The following is a 27,051-nucleotide window of genomic DNA, read 5'->3' as shown; positions in this document are numbered from 1 at the left end:
TTCCTCAAATTGACATATAGCTTAATTTATATATTTAATAATAATTTTTTAATATCAAGAAGTATCTTAAAAGTGGGAACTTGCCAAATATTTTGAAAGAGTAAATACTTTCAAACTCTGTTCTAAGATCCCTTGTTGTTTACTGCTCAATATCTTGGGGAAGCAAAAGACAAGGCAGATATAGGTTTCTATTTAACGCCAAGAGTAATGATTGCTTATGGAAATGTGAAAGATGACTAAAGAAGTCTATAATTTCTTTCTTGTTTAAATTTTATCCATTTGAGTGTAACAGGCTAAATGTTGACCAGTTATTCCTTCAAATACTGGTGAATAGGAACCTGTGTATACTGATGGATATATTCAGAAATATGCAGTACATAATCTTATATTTAATTATGTGAAAGTTATAAACATAAATAGAATGTATCACATATAGTTTTGTAATTTATGATTCAAAATTTAATGAAAGACCCTCTTCTCTTTTAATAGCCACAGATCTAATATTTTGTTAAAAGTTTTATTTACAAATAAATGGAAACTTTGGTTTTATATCTTACATTGATAGATGCTTGGAAAAGTAAATATTAATATCAGTAATTCAGGTTTTTAGAGGAACTTGATTATAACTGAATCCTTAAACAACTGTCGTCACTGGGCTACTATTTCTCTCTTAGCATAGGTCGACCAGTGTTTTTTCAAAGTAGTAACAATTCCTAAGAGACCTGATTTCTCAACTGCTTTTCTAAAACTCAGATGAAATATGTTATATTATCATGAGAAATTTCCAGAAACCAGTCCTGAAGATGTACAGAATCTGAGACTGAAATGGGTGGCCTCTATTCTGAGGCCTTCCTCCTAGAATTGCCTGCACACATTTCTCAGGCTGCTGTCCAAGTGATATGTGATCTGCAGTGTGGAAGAAATGGCTCAGAGGTAATAACCCTTTGTCACGTGGCATGTGAAGACCCATATCCCTTTTGCTGGATCCCCAAGTGCTTCCTTTCCTCACATCCCAGAGAACAGTAGCCTTCTGTAATTGGATGATCATCCTGTGTCCCATAAGCATCCTGTATTCCACCAGCATTTGCAGAGTAAGCAACCCTGTGGGGACAGGACTTAAAAACTCATCACCAGGCTCCCCCTTCTAGAGTGGCAATGCCTTGTTTTTTGTTGGTACCCACTCAAAATCTATTCACCTTTCCTTTTCTGCCCCAACGGATTTCAAAATATGATGTTGTTTAAAAGAAAAGCAAAATCAAAACCAAACCCTGAACCATGCATTTGCTTTTGTTAATAGCCAGTGAGAAAAATGGTCCTTGATGCATAGATATGGGTTCAAGCAAGATTTCCTTGCTCAAAAGAAAAATGCCAGTGGAGGAGAAAAATGGTGAGGTTTAAAAATAAAAGTGAGTGTGGAATTTGTTTCAATCTAGGTAAATAATCAAACTGACATAGCATATTAGATAGCTGAACATTTATCTAGATGGTCACATTGGAAGTGGGCCTTACACCTGATCACCAGGGACAGGTTTGACACTAAGCATCCTGGGCCTCCAAGTGGCATATTTTGAAATCTATAAACCAATTCATTGCTATTGTCTCTTCCCAGTCCCTAAACCTGTATTCTTAGCAGAGAAAGAAGTTGGGTCCAGTTATTGTACACAAATCATACCCCAGCTGAAGTTTTTGGTGGCAGCCAAGAGAGGAGAAAGAAAAAAATTAGAAAAATTTCAATTTCAGGACCATTATTATTTTTATTAATCATAAGAGGCGCTGTCACCCCTGTCCTTATTCTTTAGAAGGAGATCTATTATACGGTCCATTTAGTCCAAGCCATATTACCTCATATGTTTTCCTGGCTGACCAAATAAGACTTAAGAGATAAAACAATTTACTGTTCATTATGATCCGTGTCACTGGAATCAATCTATTAACCTACATTAACTGGCTATGTGACGATATCTCACGTACACGCTTGCCCAGTTTAAAAAAAAAAAAAAAGACTGGAGAATGAGAACGGGACAGAGAGAGAGGGAACTGGAAAGGGAAGGAAATCAGTGCCCATAAAGTGCAGCAGACGGATAATTTGCCAAGCGAATACAACTTCATTTTCCAGTGCCCACTGCTGCGCCCTCCACATCCTCACGCAGCCCCTGACCTGTAAAGAAGTCTAACAAATTGGCTTCTATTGTGGAGCCAAAAGGTGCCATCAAAGAAGGGACGGTTCGCTGGTCCTAAAGTATGATGGGAAATCTCCGGCTGGAATAAAGAGCTGCGGTTTTTATGAAGTTAACCCATTAAGGTTAAAAACACTCAGAAAGTTCCAACTGACAGGGCAGCAGTAAAAGGGGAAGAGAATCCCCCTTGCCTTCCGATTTCAACACCTTGGGAAGGCAGCACCAGGGAAAGCAAGAGCCGCATAAATTGAAATAATTACCTTTCTGTGTTAAGAAGTGCATCCACCCCTTGACATTTCTTTGGACAGTCTCAGCGCTCTCTCTGTCTCTGTCTCTGTTACTCTCTGTCTCTTTCTGCATCTCTGTCTCTGTTTGTCTCTTCCTGTCTGTCTATGTTTCTCTGGCTGTCTCTGTCTCTCCATCTCTGAATCTGTCTGTCTGTCTTTCTCTATCTCCCTCTGTGTGTGTGTGTTCCTGTCTTTTTCTCAGTGAAGTATCACAAATAATTTGATGGAGGAGTCTCTGATGAATCCCCAAATGGAAATTCAACGGTTCTCATAGTGTCCATCATCAGAATATCGCTCACTTACCCTGTCCTAGAAAAGGTCATCTGGGACTTGATTGTTTTCCTACTGATGGTGTGAAAAGCTGTGGCTACTGTCCTCTTTCTGTGCATAGGCATATCCCTTCACCCTTAGTGCACTATTCTACATTATCCCAGCTGCAGAGGAGGAGACCATTCAGAACACAGAGTCACAGCTGGTTGTAGCCAGCATGAGCCAGCACCAGTTTCCATTCAGAGACAGAAGGGGAATAAGTACAGATTGCATTTATTCCCATTTCATAGATGATATTTTTCTAAATCCATAAGAATATGAGGAATATTCACCTCAACCTTTTTAATCTTAAAAAGAGATTAAAAAAAAATACTTGTTGCAATAGTTCTCTGGTGGTGGGAAAACGTCCATGGGTGTGGAGCTATGAATAATAGTCAAATGATAAGGAGTATCCATACGGTCCTGGGCAACACTGAATCATTGCATAGTGATACCTTCTCTTCTAGAGAACTAGAAAGCACTGGACAGTATTGGAAATATCACTACTCACCTTCAAAAGTTCACACACATATTACACACAAACATAATGAATGTTGAAGAATTTTAGAGTTATTTTCTGTGATGATGATATTATCTTCATGTGTTTTCATGCATGTGTCTCTGCAAAACTAGTAAACTCATTATTTTAGTTAAATCTATTTTTCCCTTGGGAAGATACATATAAAGTTGGCTCCCACAATCCCTATAAGTACCAACAGAAACAGGTTAAATACAGCTAACTTTGAGGTTGTTGCAATGAGGAAAGATGCTATGCCAATGTGTTAAGTACTGTAAATATTTTATAGCAGTTTGTTTCAACTTGAGCAATTTTCTTTATTCTGCTAATTTTTCTCATTTCTTCCTCTTCTTGAACTAGAAGTGGGGAAGAACTTATCTTTTCATCATTGTACTTACTGGGCTTGAGCATATAGAGTAAGAAGGCCTCAACACATCCTTCAATACACTGGTAGAGGACAGGGTGCTCTGTGCAAGTTTTCAGAGCAGAACTGCAGCAGAACTCAATTTGATCCTGCAAATAGTCTGCATTTGCGTTATGTTTGAAGCCCCAAGCACTCAACTTCCTTCATCTACTTTCATCCACTGTCAATGCCTGTTAAAGTTTTTATAAGGTCTGTTCCCATGGGAAGGTGAGATCTGGGACACTGACAGACCTACCAGATGTTGTGTCCATGGGAATGAATTTTGTAGACATGGAAGCGTTTTTCATTCATGGCCTTCTTTGCTTTTTTATGGTTTTGTTGTACTTAGAAACAAAGAAATGTATGAAATAACAGATGTAATCATATAAAAGATGCAGTCATCCATCCAACATATTCTCCTTGAGCTCCGGACCTTTGAGAAACACATTCAAACAGCAGGCATCTTCTAGTCTTATTCATAACTCCACATGCTTAGTCCCTCATGGCAGCCCATGCTGGTCGGCATACCATTGGGAAGCTAACCAAGGAGAGTGGCTACAAATCAGAGGTCAGCCTAAGCTATGCCACGAGTTCAAGGCTAGTCTAGGCTATATCAGGAAACACTTGCTAAGTAAATAACTAAGTCCTTGCGTCTCAGAAGAAAATAACAGCCATATGAATATTCAGTGACCCAGACAATGATAAAAGATCAGTGAATAAAAATGAAAAGGAAGAAGGAAGATAGATAAAGATATCATGACATGTATGGGTTTAAAGGACAGATCCAACTGACATTGACTTAGGTTCCAGATATGTATAGCCATTACACAAGATAACACTATGCAACTCATGGGCTAGAACAAATTTTATTATTGTTTCTCATGATTCTGTGGCATCAGTGAGCAGTTGCCAGTTGGGTTTTTCACAAGATTTCAGTCCTTCAGGAGGCATTCCTGTTACCATCTGAAGTACCGAAAAGGATAGAGTGTTTATTATAGTTTCTTCATTCACAGTGAAGGATAACTAGGATGGCTGCAATAGCTGGAATATGAACAAGTGTCTTCTGCCTGTATTCCACGGCTACCCAGGAGTCCTTATAGAACGGTAGTCCTAAGTAAGCTTACTTATCATGTGGTGTCTCCTCTCAACTAGAACACAAGTATCATAAGTACTTCAGACGGAAGCTGCAAGACTCCTTGTGGTCTAGCCCTGATGGTCAGGGGATGTCAGTACTTTCAGATGTGTTGTTCTAAAGCAAGTCAAAGTAAAAGTCCATAGGCAGAGAGAGGAGTAGAGACATCATGCATAGTAGAAGATGCAGCTCAGTGAGTCCCTGGAGACTAGTTGCCATGGACATATGTGAAGGGATGACCTCACTGACAAGAAGATGTCCTAGAAGAGCTCAGTGGAAGTGAGGAGAGGCCATTGGGCTCTCTGGAGGATGAGATTTCATAGCAGGATAAACCGTGCTCACAAATTCCTGAAGCAGAATTATTCTTGATGTCTTTGAAGAAAACAAATGGGCCAGACAAGTTGGAGTAAAGTCAGACTGCAGCGGATTAAAACAAAGAAGGAAATCAGAAATGACCTAGCTAGAAGAACATATGAACTGTGGATTTTAACTTACAGGCACACGAGGAGCCAACCAAAATTTTAAGAAGCATAATAGGTCTGAAGGAATTCAAAAAATATTGCTGTGGAATTCATAAAGAGAAAGAGAGAAAGAGGCAAGAAACAAGTTATTACAGCCACTAAGGCCATAGAAATAGAAGTGTAGATCAGAGAGATATCTATAATGAGTCTATTCAGCTATTTCATGGGGGCAGAGATTCCTGATGGACAACATACAGCAACAGTGGATTATGGTTAATGATAAAGTACTTTCCATATTGGAGATGAGATCAAGTTCCCTCTTCCCTCCATCCCTCAAACCCTCTCTCTTTCCCTCTCTTCATACCTTTCATGATTTACTTCATTTCCCCCCCTAAGGAATTGAATTCTTACAACAGAGCAGACACTTTTGAAGCTGAATAAAATGAAGTTGAAGGTGTCATCTGAAGTTTTGAAAGACCTATTAGATATTCTAGTAGAAATAAAAAATAAAGAGTTCACTTCAAAAGTTTGTAGCCCATTGAGCTGGTGGGAGAAATCTGTTGTAAAGTGTGTGCAATGCAAGCCTGAAGACCTGAGGTTGGCTTAAGAAATCACATAAATTGTCAGTGTGGAGATGCTCAGTCATCATCCTTGAACGAGGGAGGTGGAGACTGGAAGAGCCCTGGAATTTGCCTGCCAGAAAGTCCACCTTAATTAGTTTGCCATATGTCTCACTGAGAGATGCTGTCTCCAAAATCAAAATAGATGGCTTCTGATGAACAATACTTGAAGTTTTGGACTCTATATGCATATTCATAGATACCCATTTATACATTTACACACACACACACACACACACACACACACACACACACACACCAGTTTATAGTTCAGAGAAGATTCCAAAATATAAATATAGCTTTGGGAATTGTCAACTAGTTATTGCTAGATTTCTTTAGATTAGCAGCAATTAATGTAGATGGAGAAACATGTTTGAAAACTGATTCTGAAGACAAAATAATGTCAGAGATTGAAGAAGTAAGAAGGAAGCATTATTGAAGGAGGATAAGAAAAAGTAAACAACCCTCACCCCACCCACCCACCTCCAAAAAACAGGAGAGAATGAAGTCCTGGAAGCCAACTGACAGGAGAGTCTCAAGTGTAAAATGATGGATTTTTTTTTCTTAAGCCAACTCCACTTAGTAAGGAAGCACTAGGCATGGATGCTTGAATTTGTGGTATGAACCCTATAAGCAACCTTGATGAAACAATAGATTGTGTTCCAGAGGGAATGGAAGAAAAAACGTGATAAATAGTAGCATACTCTATATCTCTGGTGTTTTGTGATAAAGGATCAAGACAATTGTTGGCACTTTTTAGCAATGTGGGTTTACCAGAAGAATAACTTTGACTCTATGTGCAAATATGCTCTGGGAAAGGCTTGATAGTTACTAGATTCCTTTCTTCTCTGTTGCCATGTCACCACCCTATGTGTTTTGTTATGGTCATTGGCTTTCTACTGTTCTTGCCTAGCATCTTGGTTGTTTTATAAACCCATGAAGTGGTCTTGTACTTATAAATAAGATTCTTTATGGCAAAGAATCTCAGCTTGGTATAGAAACCAGGATAGTATTTTCACCCACCTGTCCATCTAACTCTTAGAAAAGTGAAAGGTAGAAGGTTGATGCTTCTACTTAGAGCAGTGTGGACATCCTGGTAAAGGTACTATCTGGTTGATTCTCTGGAAGCGATGGTACTGGAGAAGTTGAGTATTGCTATCTTTAGCATTATGTACTTCCCTTTTGAATGAAAACTGGTGGCAATTGGATGTCTGTAAAATCTAGAATAAGCTAGGAGACATACCTTCTTTGGGCATGCCTGGGAGGAATTTTATGCATCCAGCTAATTAAAGTGGGCTGATCCATCCTAAATGTGAACAGGGGGTCCTATACTACAGGAAAAGAAGCGGGTATTCATTGTCTCTCTTTTCTTGACCTCAAATTCAGTATAACTAGCCATCTCATTTTATGCTGCAGCATCAAGAAAACAACCTAATACAGAGATGATATCAATATCAAATAGGAAGTTATGAAGCACAGTTTTTTAGGATCACTAAGTTAGTAGGAACCCATTCTTTGGAAGCAGATAACCTTAACCATTGAACTTATCTTCAACCACTAACATCTTTCTGAATCTACATTGACTCTTAAATAAGACAGGAGCTATGGATCTGCCTTCTCATATTGTAGTGATAAAGACTGAGATAAATTCTGCAAAACAATTTACATAGTAAATGCCACAGAGATTGTCTTCTATAAAATTTAAGATTTGGTATATTTAGAAAAAGCAATAACATGTTATTGAGTCTAAATATACAATGACATTTAAATGGTCCCTAAAGTCATTTGTACCTGAAAGCAAGACTATCATTCAAGATTGTATTTATATGTTAAGCTAATGGTAATATCATCTACCCATTCCCCCCTAACCTGAAACATCTCCCTGATGTTGGTTGAAGTACAAGAAAATGCTAAATTAGAATTGAGAAGCTCAATTGGTGAAATCTTAACGGCCCTTCCCATTAACAGCTGTGTGGCTAAAGATCTATCCATTCATGAGATTTCTCATTGAGGAGCAGAGGAAGTACCTAACCCAAAGCACTGTATGTAAGCAAAAGACAGCAGGAAGGCTAACCAAAAGTCCTGAGAAATCCTGTTTTAGAGTTAAAAAAAAAAAGTGTCACCTGAAAGATCTTTCACCTCTCTTGGCCTTAGATTTCCCATCAGTAAATGTGAGGTTGGGCTATAATAATGACTTGAGATTCAGGCCAATCACGTGAATGCAGCCATCATATCTCCTTATTCCAACCATGGAAGCATAGCTGCTGTTTTATATACTGGTCTTCACATAAGAGCTTTATTTAAATAGGATTTTGTCATAAAAATACATTTGAAAATCCAACGGCTTAGCTGTATTCTGCGCTTCTTGCAGCTTTAAACATCTATGACTCTGTTACTAAGCATGTAGGATAAAGGGAAAGATGTTATGATTATCCAAATGTGGTGGAGATGGACTCTGTCCACATGAGAAAGCAATAATGTTCCTTCTGGAAGTCCAAGGCTTCTAGGCTACACCTTTACCCCCACCCTTGTACTCCTCTCCAGTGCCTATTCAATTCTCATTGGGAAATGTAGAGAGAGGTTAGGTCATAGGTTTCAGTGGAGAGCAAATAGCTGGTTAGTGGGAGGTGAAAGATGGAATGTATACACAAGACCAAGCCTTCATTTTTGGAAGCAGTGATAACTGTACCTCAGGGGCTTGTGAGCTTCAGGGTGGAGATTGGAATTTGTCTACATAGAACTTCTGTTTTTCATGGAAGGAACCATTCAGAAGAACCCTTCTCATTAATCTTTTGTTCTTTGGAGATGTGTCAGTGCTTTGAAATGAGATGTTATGAATGGTGAATTAGATTTTGGAAAATTGGGTAAAGCAGCCTTCTAGAAGAGCCTTGGTCCACCATTTCCAGGGCTCTAGGGTGGTACTGAATGCCCCTTTGTACATCCAAGCTTTCTAAGAAAGAGCCTGTAAATGCCTGCTTAAGTTTCAGAAGTTATGTAAACAGAAGCTCATGGGCTTCCCATAGTGCAGACAGAGAGTAGGTTTGACCACCTTTGAGCTCTGAAGGGCCCTTCAAGAACATCTTCTCAACAGAAGAGACAGTAGTAGTTACAATTACATCTTTAGCCCTGGCAACTGTCAGAGAGCACAGCCACAACCCACCAACCCCTTGGCCAAGGGTGTAACAGAGAGCAGACGCCTCATGAGGCAGGATATAATGTTCATCAACTCTCTGCAGGAGCAGGAGAAGTAGAGGTTCTGCAATTGAAAACTGAACTAAAAATTTTTGTGTAGCCAAAAGTTCATAGATCAATATATATATATATATATATATATATATATATATATATATATATATATATATATTACAGCAAGTTAACTTGAGAAAAGATTCAGCCGTGGATGCAAAATTACATAGTGATCCAGCTACCAGAATTTCAAATGGACAGTTTAGGTACTCTTAGATTCTAGCACCGCATAACATAGTCTAGTCTTAGAAAGAGCGAACAGATTCCAGAGCTGGCATTTTACTCCTTTATCTCCATTGTGGTCTGACAGTTTCTTTACATTCTAGTAATGGGTCTTTTGCTTCAATAGCAACCCAATTCTTCAAAGGATTATTTGGTTGCTAGAGTTCCTCAGTTCCACTTAAATCCCTATTCACTCCAAGATGACCATTATATCATAATTTGGAAGATTATTTTTAAAGGAAGGCACATAGTGTTTTAGCTTACAATAAACACTTCATTCATACCAATTGTTATTGTGGAAACCAGTGCTTTTGATATGGCTGTGATAGCTAACATCCCCACCATTTAATCCAGATTTTACCCTTTCACAGGAGTCACCTAAAAACATCTGCATCTCAGATAATTTACATTATAATTAAGAGCAGTAGCAAATTTCTAGTTATGAAGTGGCAATGAAAATAATTTGTGGTTGGTGGGGTCAAATTAAATTTTGTGGTTGCTGTATTAAAATATTGCTTTAATCCAAGGTCAACATCAGAATATTCCAATGGAGCCCACTGAGATAATAGACATTAATTACGTCAATGTTGTCCACTATGTAACCACTTGCCAGGGATGGCTAGTGTGTGTGAAATTGTGGCTTCTTCAGTGAATTGATTTTATTTCGTTTAAAAAGAGTACACATTTGTATGAGAGTTACCTTGAGGACTGGATGTTGGGACCAATTCTGGGGATTCTGCTTTAACTTGAGAGCTTGTCTTTTCAGAGCTGAGGCTTGTATTGGTAATCTGGGCACTGGTCCTATTTTCCCCTGTCCAATGTTCTCATTGGTGGCATTCCCTGGGGGGTTGGGGGGGATCACATGAGGAACCAGGAACATGTTGAATTAGAAGATCACATCTCAAACCACAATGTGTTGATGTGTTTCCTGGAGTTCTTGAAAAGGAGAAGGTATGAGGTTAAACTCAGGAATCTCTGTCTCTAACAATTTCCTAAGTTTATAATGACCACATCGATCCAAGCACCCCAATCTGAGTAACAAGGAATGCAATGATGACTGAACTCATGAACTTCGCATTCTTTGTTTCTAGGGCTAGGCATGGTACACAGACCCAGCAATTCCCATCGGAGTCTATGAAGGCATCAGGACAAGGAGGATGGAATGGGGAGGGTGAAGAAAATCCTGCTGTGCCCTTCGATGGATGAAAAGGTAAAAGGCCCAGTCAAGGTGGGCAAGTCCTGCCCTGAGGCTGTCAAATGTGAATTATGTTACTGAGTCCTTCCTGTAAACAGAAGAAGTCAAGTAGAACCATTCTCTTGCTCCCAGTTCTAAGTCTCCATATAGAGTTCAAAGCGCATAAAACCCATGCAGTGTTCCTTTCCTAAAAAAAAAAAAAAAAAAAAAAAAAAAAAAAAGGCTGTGATCTGAGGGCCTTACAGGTCAAGAAGCAAGTCAAGGTGCAGAACTATGAAACTTCCCAGGATACTGTTCCTTTAAACTAAGAAAGGAAGTCAAATGTTGAGGATTCTATTACATGATCTGGCAATAATCCAAGGGCACTCCAGCACTTGTAATGTCAAATATAAAGACACCTAATGATTCTTTTTTTTTTTTTCAGTTCAGGTGAAAGATGAGTTGCAATGGAGGTGTCAGGGTTAAGACAGGAGATACCAAAGACAAGCAGAGGTGGGTGGGGTGCTCTTCTGTGCTTCTCACTAGAGAGGACCCCAGTAAACGGGGCATAACATGGATACCCAGCTCATCAGCCTCTGGGTATTTTCCAAGGGAATGGTTGAACATATGGTTAACTAGGGATTATCCACTCTATCCAATCTTTTCCTTTGAGAAGCGGTAATTTTTCCAAGCACCTTATTGTTTATACTCTATAAGTTTATGACCAGGCCGAAAATGCTACTTCTATACAATTGTAGTCCATTAGCATGAACAGAAATAGAGTTAAGAAAGATGGTTGCTTTGTGGACCATATATTTTTCTCTTTTAACTGGAAGTTAAATTATTCAATACAATACAGTTCTTTGCCATTGTAAGGACAGTCAATGAAGTCACACCAAGAGCTACATCAATGAGTATCAGATAAAGAGAAATTAATTTCCCTAAGTGCATTTGCCTAAACGGGTCCCTTCCCACCTCTCATCTAACATAAGCAGGCACACACACACACACACACACACACACACAATTTTGCTGAATTAAGGTTTATAACAATGCAAGATTAAGAATATAGGGGACATACAAGAGCAGAGAGGGTTTCCAAGTCAGAACTCTGCTCCATTCTTCCACAGCCTCGTTTTCCGCTGAATTTGGACTTTCAGGTGAAAACATTTCTCTTGTCTGGCAGTAAAAATGACTCTATTTGCTCTTTTTTTCCCGAGGACCCCCCAAGGGTCCTGTCCCAGAACAGAATGAATAATGAAGCTCAGGTCCTCCCAGTGCCTCTGCCCATGAAGTTTGACATGCTGCAGCAAAGGGAGCTCATAAATCTCCAGGACACCCCTGAGAGGCGGGAAGGACAAGCCACGCCCCCATTGCACAGGAAAGGAAACTGAGGTGTATGTAGGCAGAATGACTGGCTAAGGCTTTGGATGCTAAAGCTTGAGTTGGGGTTGCAGAGGTGGTTCAGTGGGTAAGTGCTTGCTGCTCTGAAGATCATCTTTAACCCCTTCCTGGCACCCACATGGTAGTGGTTCACAATGGTCTATTCCTCCATGTCTAGGGGACTTGATGACTCTCTTTTGTGGCCTTTATGGGTACTACATGTATGTAGCACACACACATGCATGTAGGCAAAACACTAATACTCATAAAATATAATCAACATTACCAAGCTTGAGACACAGTAATTCTTCTCTTCCCTAAGTCAATGACTCAAATCATGCATACCTCTCTTATTATAATGTTTATACCACTGCCACAGGCATATGGTTATCATTTTAATAATTCTGGAAGATGGCTTCCCCTTTAAATGCATTATACTAACTAGAGCTAAGTCTAAGTAATGGTAACTCATTATTTAGATGTGTAAATGACATTAAATGAGTGCATGTCAATGTATATATGTACAACACCTGCATACTTTGAACATGATTTGTGGTTGTAGAACTGACTTGAGTCCTGTTTTACATGTGTATTTAACTCCACTCATCTTCAGAGCAAGCTGGACAATGATAGAATCGGGTGAGCCCTGTGACTGCCCAGGGACCCCCACTATACCACCTTTGCTCCGTCTTCACCTGCAAAATTCAGATAAACATTAGAAAGGGGTGAAGCTCCCAGATGAGACAGTTCTTAGCAGCAAAGTCAAGCATCCCTGACATTTGCCCTCTTCCCTTGGTACCAGCCTTTGAAAGCATGGAGAATTTGATTCTTAGACATGGGCTTTCCATGGGTCAGGCTGACAGCTCAGGGATTTTACTGAACAATATTAAAAGTGCTAAACAGAAGACTCACTATTCAAAGGTCCCTCAGGCCCAGATAGCAAGGTCCTGTAAATGAAGGTGCTCTTCTCAATGCTGGGAAACTGGGAGGGGCAGAGTACTTGCCACAACTCTCAGGGCCTATGCTGTCTTAGGCCTAGACACCAAACTCGTGGGGTGGCAGCAGAAAACCAGGTCAATTCACCCAGTTGACAGATGACAGTGCATTTAAAAGTTCCTCTTTTCTCTGTGTCTGATTTTAAAGCAGGGGAAGAGTCTCACCTAATCCCCTACGTAAGGCTAACCCTTCACATATTTGCTTCCCTCCTCAGAGCGAAGTCAAAAATATGAACCCAGTTTTCCAAGAAAGGAAGAAAGGAAGGAAGGAAGGAAGGAAGGAAGGAAGGAAAGAAGGAAGGAAGGAAGGAAAGGAAGGAAGGAAGGAAGGAAGAAAGAAAGGAAGAAAGGAAGAAAGGAAGAAAGGAAGAAAGGAAGAAAGGAAGAAAGGAAGAAAGGAAGAAAGGAAGAAAGGAAGAAAGGAAGAAAGGAAGAAAGGAAGAAAGGAAGAAAGGAAGAAAGAAGAAAAGAGAGAGAAAGAAAGAAAGAAAGAGAAAGAAAGAAAGAAAAGAAAGAAAAGAAAGAAAGAAAGAAAGAAAGAAAGAAAGAAAGAAAGAAGGAAGAAAGGAAGAAAGGAAGAAAGGAAGAAAGGAAGAAAGGAAGAAAGGAAGAAAGGAAGAAAGAGAAAGAAGTCAATTAAATGGTATGTTAAACATTAGCATGGCATGAGGAAAATAAAGACGGGACTTTTAAATTAAATGTAACTTAGCTCACCAACATAGACTCATGTACTTTGCCAGAGGATGACCACAGAGGAGTAACCTGACTGCAGACAAAAGACCCCTGTGCTCTTGATAGCTGAGGGAGATGAAAAGAATATTCCCAGGGAGGTGGAGGCTTGCAATGCCTCCCTGATTTAAGAGGACATGAGTAAGACTGAACTTAAAGAAAATAAAGAAAACAAAAGAAAACTGGAGAATAAAACAACTGGGGGAAAAAGATAATTATGTCTTAAAACAATTACTCTGGCTATGAAGCAAAATTAGCATAGTCCTTTCTAATTTAAATGTGTTGGAAGTGGCTGAGCATGGCAGCAGAAAATTACAAGTTAACGACAGACTTTGCTTAAAGTGATGGTGGTTGGATTCACATGGCTTTTCTGTTGACAGAAATGATGGTAAAGTTACCTATAAAAGGTGTTTGCTGATTGGTGGAGTTTTATTTTGCTGGCAAGTAGAGTCATTCTATACTCGAATCAGAGTGTGTGAGTCTTGTTTTATTTTAAATTAGTTTTGTCTTAATTTACTATTCATAGGTTAGATGGGCTTGGAGTAAGAGGTGATTGGATTTTTCCTTTCCTCTTCCCCACTCCTCTCCTCCTCTCCCCCCATCCTCTTCTCCCTTCAAGTTCCCTTCCCCTCTCTTCTCCTCTCTTCTCCTCTCTTCTCCTCTCTTCTCCTCTCTTCTCCTCTCTTCTCTTCTCCTCTCCTCTCCTCTCCTCTCCTCTCCTCTCCTCTCCTCTCCTCTCCTCTCCTCTCCTCTCCTCTCCTCTCCTCTCCTCTCCTCTCCTCTCCTCTTTCTTCTCTTCCCTTCTCAATTTGGTCTACTCTATAACTCCCCATGCAATCAGAAATACCCTAATTCACATAACCACGCTTAGCTCATTCAGCAGCATAGCTTTCCTTTCTTCATTCTTGTGTCTGTGAGGTTGACCTAAGAAATGACTTGAGACAGTCTCCGTTTTTATTTTGTTAGGGTGGAGAATTCATCTATGTACTTTTGTGAATTATTATCCTCCAACCTATTTAATAACACAAATTAAGACATACTTTATTTCATAAATTGAGGGACATGACTGTGTTCTATGTAGAAATATTAACAGCTAAGCTCATATTAAAACCAAATCTATCTATCTATCTATCTATCTATCTATCTATCTATCTATCATCAACATTTAGGTGACTTAAGACCTCCAGCACTCAATTAACACAATTAACACTCAGATAATGCTTGGTTTTAGGGGTGTGTTCTTTTGTGATTGAATTACCTCACTTCTGGTTCCATCCTTTTGCCTAAGAACTTCATGAATTCATTGCTTTTAATAGATGAGTAGTATTCCATTGTGCAAATGTACCACATTTTCTGTATTCATTCCTCTGTTGAAGGACATCTGGGTTCTTTTTAGTTTCTGGCTATTATTAATAAGGCTGCTATGAACATAGTGGAGCACGTGTCCTTATCACATGTTGGAACATCTCCTGGGTATATGCCCAAGAGTGGTATAGCGGGGTCCTCAGGTAGGACTATGTCCAGTTTTCTGAGTAACTGCCAAACTGATTTCTAGAGTGGTTGTACCAGCTTGCAATCCCACCAGCAGTCGAGGAGTGTTCCTCTTTCTCCACATCCTTGTCAGCATCTGCTGTCACCTGAGTTTTTTTTATCTTAGCCGTTCTTTCTGTTGTGAGGTGGAATCTCAGGGTTGTTTTGCTTTGCATTTCTCTGATGACTAAGGATGTTGAACATTTCTTTAGGTGCTTCTCAGCCATTCGATATTCTTCAGTTGAAAATTCTTTGTTTAGCTCTGTACCCCATTTTTAATAGGGTTTTTGGTTCTCTGGAGTCTTAACTTCTTGAGTTCTTTGCAAAGACTGGATATTAACCCTCTATCAGATGTAGGATTGGTGAAGATATTTTCCCAATCTGTTGGTGGCCTTTTTGTCTTCTTAACAGTATCTTTTGCCTTACAGAATCTTTGCAATTTTATGAGATCCCGTTTGTTGATTCTTGATCTTATATCACAAGCTATTGGTGTTCTGTTCAGGAATCTTTTCCCTGTGCCCATATGCTCGAGGCTCTTCCCCACTTTCTCTTTTACAAGTTTCAGTGTCTCTGGTTTTATGTGGAGTTCCTTGATATATTTGGACTTGAGCTTTGTAAAAGGATATAAGAATGGATTGATTTACATTCTTCTACATGCTAATCACCAGTTGAACCAGCACCATTTGTTGAAAATGCTGTCTTTTTCCCACTGGATGGTTTTAGCTCTTTTGTCAAAGATCAAGACCATAGGTGTGTAGGTTCATTTCTGGGTCTTCAATTCTATTCCATTGATCTACCTGTCTGTCGCTGAACCAATACCATGGAGTTTTTATCACAATTTCTCTGTAGTGTAGCTTGAGGTCAGGGATGGTGAGTCCCCCAGAAATTCTTTTATTTTTGAGAATAGTTTTCATTATCCTGGGGTTTTTTTTTTTCCAGATGAATTTGGAAATTGCTCTTTCTAACTCTATGAAGAATTGGTTTGGAATTTTGATGGGGATTGCATTACATCTGTAGATTGCTTTCAGCAGGATGGCAATTTTTACTATATTAATCTTACCAATCCATGAGCATGGGAGATCTTTTCATCTTCTGAGACCTTCTTCTATTTCTTTCTTCACAGACCTGAAGTTCTTGTCATACAGACCTTTCACTTGCTTAGTTAGAGTCACACCAAGGTATTATATTATTTGTGACTATTGTGAAAGGTGTCTTTTCCCTAATTTCTTTCTCAGCCTATTTATGAATTAGCTTTGATCTAATTTCCCACAATCAAAATTCTGGCATCACCATGCCACTCAAAGCCAGCCCATCCAATTGCCTTTTAATTATAATTTTTGGTATATAAATTTATTTATCAAAAATAATTTATTATTATTTTAATTTTTATTTTATAATCAGGTTACAAAAAATGTTATCTAAAGCAAAGTCCCACAACACGTCTAGTCATATCCTAAGTGAATTTAAATCCACTAGTAATTATTTGGACCAGTAAAGACACAACAGTTAGATATCTCTGTTCATTAAATTGTTTGGGCAGCAAAGAACTATGGGTTTTGTTCACACATTTTACAGGTTGGGAATGAAAACTTGAAATTGATTTCTATTGTTCACCCAGATTCTTATTTTTATAGTCATTGTTGTGTGAGTAAATTCTCTTTGGTGTATGAGCAATTTAAAATTATTTTACTGAAACCTTGACCAGTGCAACCCAGAAAGAAATAAATTCATTTGGCCACACGAACCTCACTAAACTCAACTGTACCTTTATTTGTGCAGCCTCTGTGCTGCCACGCCCTCCTGAACACACTCATTTGGAGGCACATAAATAAGCCACTGTCAGAAAGATCTGGTTATTAACCGGTATCACTGGTCGACTCAGGAGACAATAACAACTGAAATATGTCTGCACTTGAAGACACCTTTTTTTATTGCCTTAAGAGATATTTCTCTATGGGTTTCTTTTGCTACATGGAAACCATGGACACAGTCAGGAATGTTCTATGTCTTTCGTGGAACTAAATTTCCAGCTTTGATTATCATTGTAACGCAAGTCAGCTGCTTCTCTGAGGTTTTGACGGTCTGCTTCTACTGAAACCTCAGCAAATGTCTTCAAGACTACAGGGTTTCTCATGCTGACAATACACAGTTTAATGGTGGGATGTTAAGTGGGCAATCATGCTCACCTCTTGACTACTGCAAAACTACAGTATAGCCAACTCTGTTTTTAGTGCCCCTCAAATGAGAAAAATAACCATTGAATCTAGTAAGTATATCAAGTGGCAAGCATATTTGTGTTATGGACATTAAAAGTCTTCAAATTGGAACATTCTTGACTATAAAATAACCTAAAGACACTTGAAAAACCACTTGTATTATTAATCAAAATACACATACTTGGGAATTGATTATAACAATTGGAAGCATGGGTTATGGCTTAAATGATAAACAATTGGTTGAAAGTTGATGTGAAGGTTGTGTGCAACTACGAAGAGATCAAACATTGCAACAGTATCCTGAGTCCCCAGTACAATTTCTCCTGCACTGGAGGTCCAGCCAATGCTTCATTGGTATTCTATTAAGCATAACTTCAGTAATCTCCTGGCACTCTGTACTATTTTTTTATTAGATATTTTCTTCATTTACATTTCAAATGCTATGGCATTCTGTACTGTTAACGTGAATGGGAAGTAACCTACATTTAACAAATCATATTAGTTATATATTAGTTCCTGTTGCTGTTTGTAAGACTGAAACCTCATTGTGGCCAAGCTTCAGGTTGTCCCCCTACCTAACCGACCTTTGGGTTCAAATTTTGATCACCTCTTCTCTGCCATACTGTTTAAATTCACACATCTTCCCATGTGCTTCCTTCTTTGAGTTGAGTAAACTAGGAAACCAGTTCATGACACCAGGGCATGAGGGCACAGTAGGGGATGAAGCCATTCTTTCTGAACAAACAGACCTTTTCGTTCGGAGCTTATCTGAGAAAAATTTTAACGTGTTTCAAAGTTTTTGAAAAAGATTGTCATTTCCCTTAGAGACCAGATAGCTTTTTTTAACTTTACAACTTGTAAAACCACCCTAACAAGTTGTTTCATTTCAACGCGTGTTTAAATATTTAAATATTTTGAAATCACTGATATAATTCTGCTTTATTTCTAAAAAATTTACCATATTACTAGACAGTGAGAGAATAGTATGGGCTTACAGAATGGTTTTGAAGTAGGACAGCTACCTAATGCTTATACCTCAATTCCACTGCTGTTACCATCTTGTTTTCTAACTGCACAGCATGCTTTCCCCCATATACAATACACAGATAAAAATAGAAAGAAAGAAAAAACAGTCAGCAAATGTAGGTGTGCCATCTATGGATAATGTGGAGAGCACATGCTTATGTGTGGATACACACACGTAGGCATGTGCACATGCGAGCTGAAGATGTGTGTTTCTGGGATCGTTATTTCCCTCCCAGTTCATTTCACCCCTGATTTTTTTGTACACATGCTCATTGATGTTGCTCAGGGAAGAGGAAGCTGTATACAAAAATGGATGATGTCTTAAAGTACTCCAAGGTTACTTTCATTCTCGCATCTCTCTATGAAGTAAATGATAGGAGGTAAACCCCGCACCCTTAAAAAAGAAAATTCATGAAATGAAACAAGTGAGCCTTAAAAAAATAAATAAATAAAGTAGCCAAACCACACCAGCACACCAGGCAGACCTCCAGCCTAGCAGGAGGGCTGAGGGGAAAATTTGCTCGGAGGACATGTGCCCTGGATATCTCCAGCACTTAAAACAAGATAAAAGTGGTCTTGAAAGTGAAAGAAGTTGACTGTCACAAACTGGGTTTTAGATGTTGAATATTTAATTCACTGATAAAAGGGCCCTGATTTCCTGCAGAAGGCTGCTATAAATAAAAAAAGAAAGAGAGAGAGAGAGAAAAAGGAAAGGAAAGGAAAGGGAAGGGAAGGGAAGGGAAGAAAAGCACTTCTTAAAAGAGAAGCAATGAGCAGAAACTGACCTTTCTGCTAGCAAGCAGATGAGAGAAGGTATTTGGTTAATCCCAGCTGCCTCTGATTGGCCAGACAGCACCGTGTTGTGTTGAAAATGTCTCCATCTGGGATAATCTGCTCTCAGTTGGATGAGCCGAGGCCTTCAGAGTTAACCTGACATTTAACAATAATTACCCTTTAGAATGACCCCGGCCCAATCGCCTGCTCGCTTAGAAATCTCTTTTTTTGTACGTGCTCCCAAACCCCTTGACTTTTGTGTTAGAGATAGGGGGGGGGGGGGAGAGATGAGATGATATAACTGTGTGTATAAACACACTGAAGTGTATGGTTTTGTGGTTGTGTGTGTGGTTGTGTGTACAGACAGTCACATGACAGATAATAATGGAACTCAAGTGGTAATGGCACCAGATTTAATGGCTTGAAATTTCTAGACTTTGTGGTTTTTAGCCTGCTATACTATAAGAAAACGTGTGTATAGAGAGGAATAATATCACCAATTAAGGGGGACTAGAATTTGATTTCTGGCTGTTCTCTGAAAGTCAAAGTTCCTATCTGGCCTTGCTCAAGTGCTTGAGTATCTCTTATCAGACACTGGGAGAAATGACGCATGAAAAGAGGTTCAGAGAGAAAAACCAAGTTCAGAGGTCACAGAGGCTAATCGTAGAAGAAATGTGGCCATTTCTTTTTACCTGAGGCTGGCTTCATCTTTGCTTAGAAAGGTCATTGTGATAAAACAAAAACACATCTTGGAAAGAAAATCCATTCTAGGGTTTTATTTACTGAGAAAAATAATAAAAAGCTTTTCCCAGTTTAGACAGGCATTTTCCTAGAGTGTGCCTGTCTGGTGTCCTTTGGAAGCGCTACAGTTTCTAGTGTAGTTATTTAGTGCAGAACCATAGCTGATGGTTTATGGTGGATAGCCACCTGGAAGCTGGAGGGATTTCATTTTGTCCCAGTTACCAGGTTTAATTAGCTGGGCAAGTCAAGAAATTCCCACGAGCATAATTTCTTTTGAATTTTGTTTTACTTAACATCCTTTATTCACTTTGAAATACCAAGAAATGTTATCATAGAGTATGTCTTATGCTCTTCCATAACAGATATAGAGAAATTTTAAAAAATGAAATACAAGTGGGCATAAGACTTCCATATTTAAAAAAAAAATGATGTCCTTGGACAAAAATATAGACATGTTTTGATAGAATTTTAGTTTCATAGCTGTTATTTATCGTAACAATTATCACTAATTAATAATAACCAAAGATGTTAAGGAATATATGTTAATCTGCCTGTCAATTCATGTGTCTTGTCTGTGTGACCTCCTCAGATTTAATACAGATTTCAAATTAACTCATACTTTCCACTTATCTTTTTTAAACTTTTATTTACTTACATTTTATGTATGCAAGTGTTTGCCTACATTAATGTATGAGTACTAAATGTGTATTTGGTGCACTCGGGGGACACACAAGTGGTTTACATCCTCTGGAACTATAATTACAGTCCACTGTGAGGCACTGTGTGAGTCCTGGGAACTAAATCCCTCTGAGCCATTTCTCTAGCCCCACACATCTGGTTTTTACCACACACGAAGTTGATATTCCTTTGTCTCTATTAGTTAATAGATAAAGGTAATGGTGAATGACATATCTTAGCGTAAAACTTTGCAATTTTTATTTTTGTTTTTCTGAAGATAGAAACATGTAGTCTATCATGATGTACTTTCTAGAGTCTTTGTCTGGACCACCTTGTTGTCAGCATATGAGTAGTTTTGATATGTTTTTTTCTTTGAAGATCTATGTTAAATAATTAATGCTCACTATATAGTATTAGATTGTGTTGGCTTTTTTGTTTATTTGTTTGTATGCTTTTGATGCTCTTCACTGGTATAATATTAAGCAAATAAAGGGCCTACTATGTGCTCACTTTAGTTGCCACAGAAACAAAAGTAAACAAGATGGTATATATATATAATATTAATTATACAATAAAAATTCTATGACAAATAATTATAAATATGTAACAACTGTTCATATATAAAATGTCGACTCACAATATATGAAGATACTTTGAGGGTTTGAAACATGGCCAAGAGTTTGATTTAGGATGGGTCTTCCAACTGCAAATAATTCAATTAAGAAAAATCCCTCACCAGTGTACCCAGCCTTTTTTTTTTTTTTTTTTTTTTTTTTTTTTGGTTTGGTTTGGTTTTTGTTTTCCAGATGTAGTCATGTTGACAACTAAGAATAGCCATCATGCATATATTGTTATCAACAGACCATATACTGGTGAGAAATCTAGGGCTGGACATTGGGTTGGATAACTCTCTGTTTGTCTTTTCTCTTGTGTTTCAGTGTGCGCCAAAGAGGCAGTCCATATTCTGTAAGCATGAGTAGCTGGAGGAGACAGAGATGATCACTTCAGGAGATGAGTAAAGGACTAAACCGAGAGAAATCCTTTCTCCATATATACTTGTTACCTGCATACTGTTTGCAAGGATGGGGGATAAAGTAATGAGAAGATACAAAAAATTTGTTCACATATCTGTGTGGTTGTGAAGGAAGGAAGGCAGACTTTTCCACATTCGCATTTTGGTGTTACTGCTGTGACTTAATGTTCTTCAGATACACAGCAGCTATCTCAGCAGAGGGGCTATGATGAAATATGTCCACCATGTTCACATGTTGAATCTTACTTACCAAGGTAATGATATTGTCATCGGAGCTACAGGACCCATGACCTTATTTTAAAAGTTTTAAGGAAATATTCTAAACCCTTTCTGTTCTTCTATAAAACCAACATTCCAGGTGGTATCTCAGGAGTAGAGAAGGAACCTTCACTAGATCCTGACTGACCTTCACATGGAAAGACAATTATAACAGAAAGAAATAAGCATTTATTCTGAATAATACATACTCTACCATGAAAGTTGAACAATGAAAATATTTGCCTTTCATTTTTTTCTTTCCTAAGTAATGATGATGATGACTAGGAGGAACAGGAAAGAGGAGGAAATTGGGGAGGAGGAGGGTGGAGGAAGGATGGAGGACTAAAGGGAAGAGGAAGAAGAGGAGGATAGAGAGGAAGATGGGGAGAAGAGGAAGGCCCAGTGGACAATGAATTTTTACTCATTAATATTCAACATATATTTCTAAAAAAATTTCACACTGTCAATGACCATTATTTTTCTGTGGGTTCCCACTCAGTCTTGGGGGTTACATTTATATCATAATATCTGAGTGGAGTGTCTGTCTCTTGAGAAGCAGGTTAACTTTTCACAACCATAGATGTACACCATTGTCATTGTTCTCCCTCCCCATAGTCCATAAATCTGTATTAGAAACTTTTTTAAATTAACTCTAACTTTGCTTCATTTGACAAAACCTGAAAGTCTGACTCTAGAGTTCTGCAATCTCCTCAGTGAGTCCCCCCAAACCCTTCTGACTATATGCTGAAAACAGACTTGTTGGGCTCTCCTGCCAAAGTGTTCCCACTGCATCCTGTTCTCCCTTGGACAGCAATGCAATGCGAGCATTTTGAGTAAGACAAGGTATACTTACTTTGTCTTGTAAAAGAGAAGGAGAAGGAGAAGGAGGAGGGGAGGGGGAGGAGGAGGGAGGAAAGGAGGAAGAAGAGGAGGAGAAGAAGAAGAAGAAGAAGAAGAAGAAGAAGAAGAAGAAGAAGAAGGAGGAGGAGGAGGAGGAGGAGGAGGAGGAGGAGGAGGAGGAGGAGGAAGAGGAGGAGGAGGAGGAGAAGGAGGAGGAGGGGAGGGGAGGAGGAGGGAGGGGGAGGAGGAGGAGGAGGGGAGGGGGAGGAGGAGGGAGGAAAGGAGGAAGAAGAGGAGAAGAAGGAGGAGGAGGAGGAGGGGAGGGGAGGAGGAGGAGGAGCAGGAGGAGGAGGAGAAGGAGGAGGAGGGGAGGGGAGGAGGAGGAGGAGCAGGAGGAGGAGGAGAAGGAGGAGGAGGGGAGGGGGAGGAGGAGGAGGAGGAAGAGGAGGAGGAGGAGAAGGAGGAGGAGGAGAAGGAGGAGGAGGGGAGGGGGAGGAGGAGGAGGAAGAGGAGGAGGAGGAGAAGGAGGAGGAGGAGAAGGAGGAGGAGGAGAAGGAGGAGGAGGGGAGGGGAGGAGGAGGAGGGGGGAGGAGGAGGGAGGAAAGGAGGAAGAAGAGGAGAAGAAGGAGGAGGAGGAGCAGGAGGAGGAGGATGGGAGGGGTAGGAGGAGGGAGGAAAGGAGGAGGAGGAGGAGCAGGAGGAGGAGGAGCAGGAGGAGGAGGAGGAGGGGAGGGGAGGAGGAGGGAGGAAAGGAGGAAGAAGAGGAGAAGAAGAAGGAGGAGGAGGAGCAGGAGAAGGAGGAGGAGGGGAGGGGGAGGAAAGGAGGAAGAAGAGAAGAAGAAGGAGGAGGAGGAGGAGAAGGAGAAGGAGGAGGAGGAGGAGAAGAAGAAGAAGAAGAAGAAGAAGAAGAAGAAGAAGAAGAAGAAGAAGAAGAAGAAGAAGAAGAAGAAGAAGAAGATTTCCTGCTTCTAACCTGACTGTGCAGTATAATCTGTTTTACTAGGTTTCTTCACTCTTCTTACCCACCCCACCTATTTGGACATTCATTTCTGACATCTCAGTTCTCTTTGTAAATTTTTGTCTATTGGTAAGCCTTCTTTCAGCAAGGCTCTGGCCTGAGGAAGGCGAAGAGATCATTGATTCAGGGCCAGCATGCCAGATCCCAATGGCCATGCTCAGCACTTACATTGGTATTTTGGAGGTTGATTTGGTGACCAACCCCAAGCTTACCTGTTCCTTCAGAACTACCCAGTGGGCAGCACTGCCATGCCTACTTTGCTTCAGTTGACCTTGTTTCCCAAACTCCATTGCAGTTTTCATAAAAGATATCTCTTCACATTTTCCATGGTCCCAGGCCTCGAGTAATAGTTGCCAGTGTTGGGCAGAGCAGAAAACTGCAGCACTGCTCTGAGAGTGTGTCATGCTACACACACAGCAAAGGCAATGTGAGAAGGTGGAAACTTTTGTATAAATAAACAGATACATTCAAAGGTAGGGGGTTTCTTAGCTTCGTCATGACATTCAGCCACTGGGCTGAAGGAAAGGAAACAATCAAATCTGGAAAAATTTGCAAGGTACACATTAATTTAGCACAGGCCATAAATCCAGCCTTTCTAGGCCAGTTTTAACTTTGTCAAACATTTCAAATAGGATCTCCTAATTGCTTACTGAAAACCACCTAGAAAGTTCATTGGGAGGTCAGCAGCGTGGCTTTCCTATTGGAGTACTGCAGGGTCCTACTCACTCTTAGAGATCAGTTAGTGGACCCATAAAGAGTTCCTTCTGCACTCAGGAGGCAGAGGCAGGCGGATTTCTGAGTTTGAGGCCAGCCTGGTCTACAGAGTGAGTTCCAGGACAACCGGGAATACACAGAGAAATCGTCTCGAAAAACCAAAAAAAAAAAAAAAGTTCCTTCTGCATAAGACCCGCTACAATCTATATAGAAACAAACAAACAACAAACAAACAAGCAACAACAAAGATGTGCTGCTCTATGGCATTTTCTTCACGGTGTAATAAAAACGGATAATTAAATCACAGAACAAAGCCTATCAGTAAATAGCACAAACACAAACGTCCCTTTTAAAAGCTACAGAACAGGAAATGAGTTCATTGTGGAATTCCAAAAGGAGCCCCCACATAAGAAATGGGAAGAAACGTAACCACCATTATGTGCCCCTTCCCTCAGCTTTATATCTTAAGTCACCCAGTCCTTGCCTTCCTGTAATGTCATAATCAGCAGGCTGAAAGCAAGGTTGCCGATAATTGTTCTTTATGTTGCTCTTTGTTTAGTATCTGATTCAATACATCTGTGAGGGGACCATTTCATCACCTTCTTAGTAACTGAGGTGAGAAAAATCAATGACAATCAGATTACCTTGTTAACAGAAAGGCTAGAGGGGCTGTGTGTTAGGTGCATAGGGCATCACCTTTCATTTAAAACATTTCACTTTTTTATTATTTATCTTTATTATTATTTATAGTACAGAGGCTGGAGTGTTTCCTAACTCTGACAGTGGCCTTGCATCGTCTTCACAAGAACCAACCATCATGCCACATTAATGAGGACTAGGTCGAGCACCCCAGTGTAGTCCCCATTAAAAGCGCACAGAGAGCCCCCTCTGCCATTTCCCACAACGAGTACTGAATCAATCCCAAAGGACTCAGGTTGCAAGGTCGAGTTTGTGATCTGAGCTGTTGTACGATATCATATCTATTGTGTTAGTTCTTTCTGTTCACCCATATTGTGAGCTTTATTATTATCCATAGAAGCAAGCACCAGGGCTACTTAAAATATGTTTTTAACATACTCCTCAAACAAGTTCTCTCATCATGGAACTCTAGATGAACGACATGAGGGAAGGGTGAATGGGCCCCAGCACACAGGATGGAGTCAGAGTGGTCCCACATGCACAGGTTTAATTCCTGAAGTAGGAAGGAAATGTGCTAAAGAGCAGGTATAGAGAGGTTTTGGAAAGCAGAGAAAGATGCTTAGTTCAAACATGTTCTTATTGGCTACACTCTTGTTTGAGCTTAATGCGTGACTCACTCAAGGCACTTAAGAGGCACAACTGGACTTAAACATTTAAATAAATTGAAAGATTCAAAGGCAAAAGGATAGCTTCATTCCATTATCTTAAAAATCTTGACAGATCTCATGTCTTGAACGTGCTAAGTGGGGAAGGATAACTTTGACCTTCTGAGCCTCCTGTCTCCTCCCAAGTGTTGGGATGTCCCGCCGCACCTGGTTTATACAGTGACAGTCAGAATTCAGTGTTTTGTCGTGGTACATGAGCCCTCTACCAACGGAGCTATGTTCCTAGTCTTTCCATATGTTTCAAAAACACACAGTAAGAGAGTGGCAACTGCTTATTGTTTCTTATAAATGCTAATGGCTTGTGTGCCATTATTCACCTTCACCTGTTCACATAGCTGTTCACCCGCTTGAGCTTGCACTAATGCATCCTTGTGACTTTGGGGTACTTTAAGAATCCCTCCAAAATATGTCAATTCTGGGAGCTGAACCCAGGTCCACTGTTAAGAGCAGCAAGGGTTCTTAACTGCTGTTCCGTTCTCCTGCCCATTATCCCCTTTTATACACAAGATTCACGAGATTTGAGATCTCCAATAGTGCTGAAGTAGCACAATAGAGGGCTGAGTTCAGAGACATTTGATTTAGAACTTTGGCTGTTTTCTGACACTGCTGATCTTTGAAGGTTGTCCCTAGGTGCTAGCTTTGATACTCTCTGAGAACTTGGAATACATGCAGATATTGCAGGTGAGGCATTAACAGGATGTATGCTAATGATTAGCCTTGTCATTGAAAGAACTGCTTTCTCCCCATGGTGTGTGCAATGCTTTCCTATGCACCATTGATCTACACGGTCAGGATCTCTAGGCATATGATCCAGATGTTTGAGCTTCCTAACACATGCATCTGATTCTGTTCATACTAGTTAGAAAACGTCATGCCATTTCAGGCTATCCTTGAAAGTCTTCCCATTATCAACAACCACTCCCTGGGACTATGCCACATGAATAAGCAGGACAGTGAATGGTGGAAGACCTTGTGAGTGAGCTTAGTTTCAGAGATGTTTCTGTCTCCAGTGCCAGAGACATGAACTTGAAGCACTGAATTTGGATAATGTCTGTGTGTACATTACAATATGTCAAAGGCAAAAAGAGTTATAAAAACAAAACTAAACATAACAAAATGAGATTCAATGGAGTGTCATACAACCATTTAAATATGTAATTATGAAAACAATTAAGCATCTTAAAAAGCACTTATCATATAATTA

This window comes from Mus caroli, unplaced genomic scaffold (genome assembly GCF_978045245.1).
Source record: "Mus caroli unplaced genomic scaffold, Mus_caroli_1 scaffold_8, whole genome shotgun sequence".
Classification (NCBI taxonomy): Eukaryota; Metazoa; Chordata; class Mammalia; order Rodentia; family Muridae; genus Mus; species Mus caroli.
The sequence above is the reverse complement of the archived record's forward strand: the minus strand, read 5'-3'. Positions refer to the sequence as shown.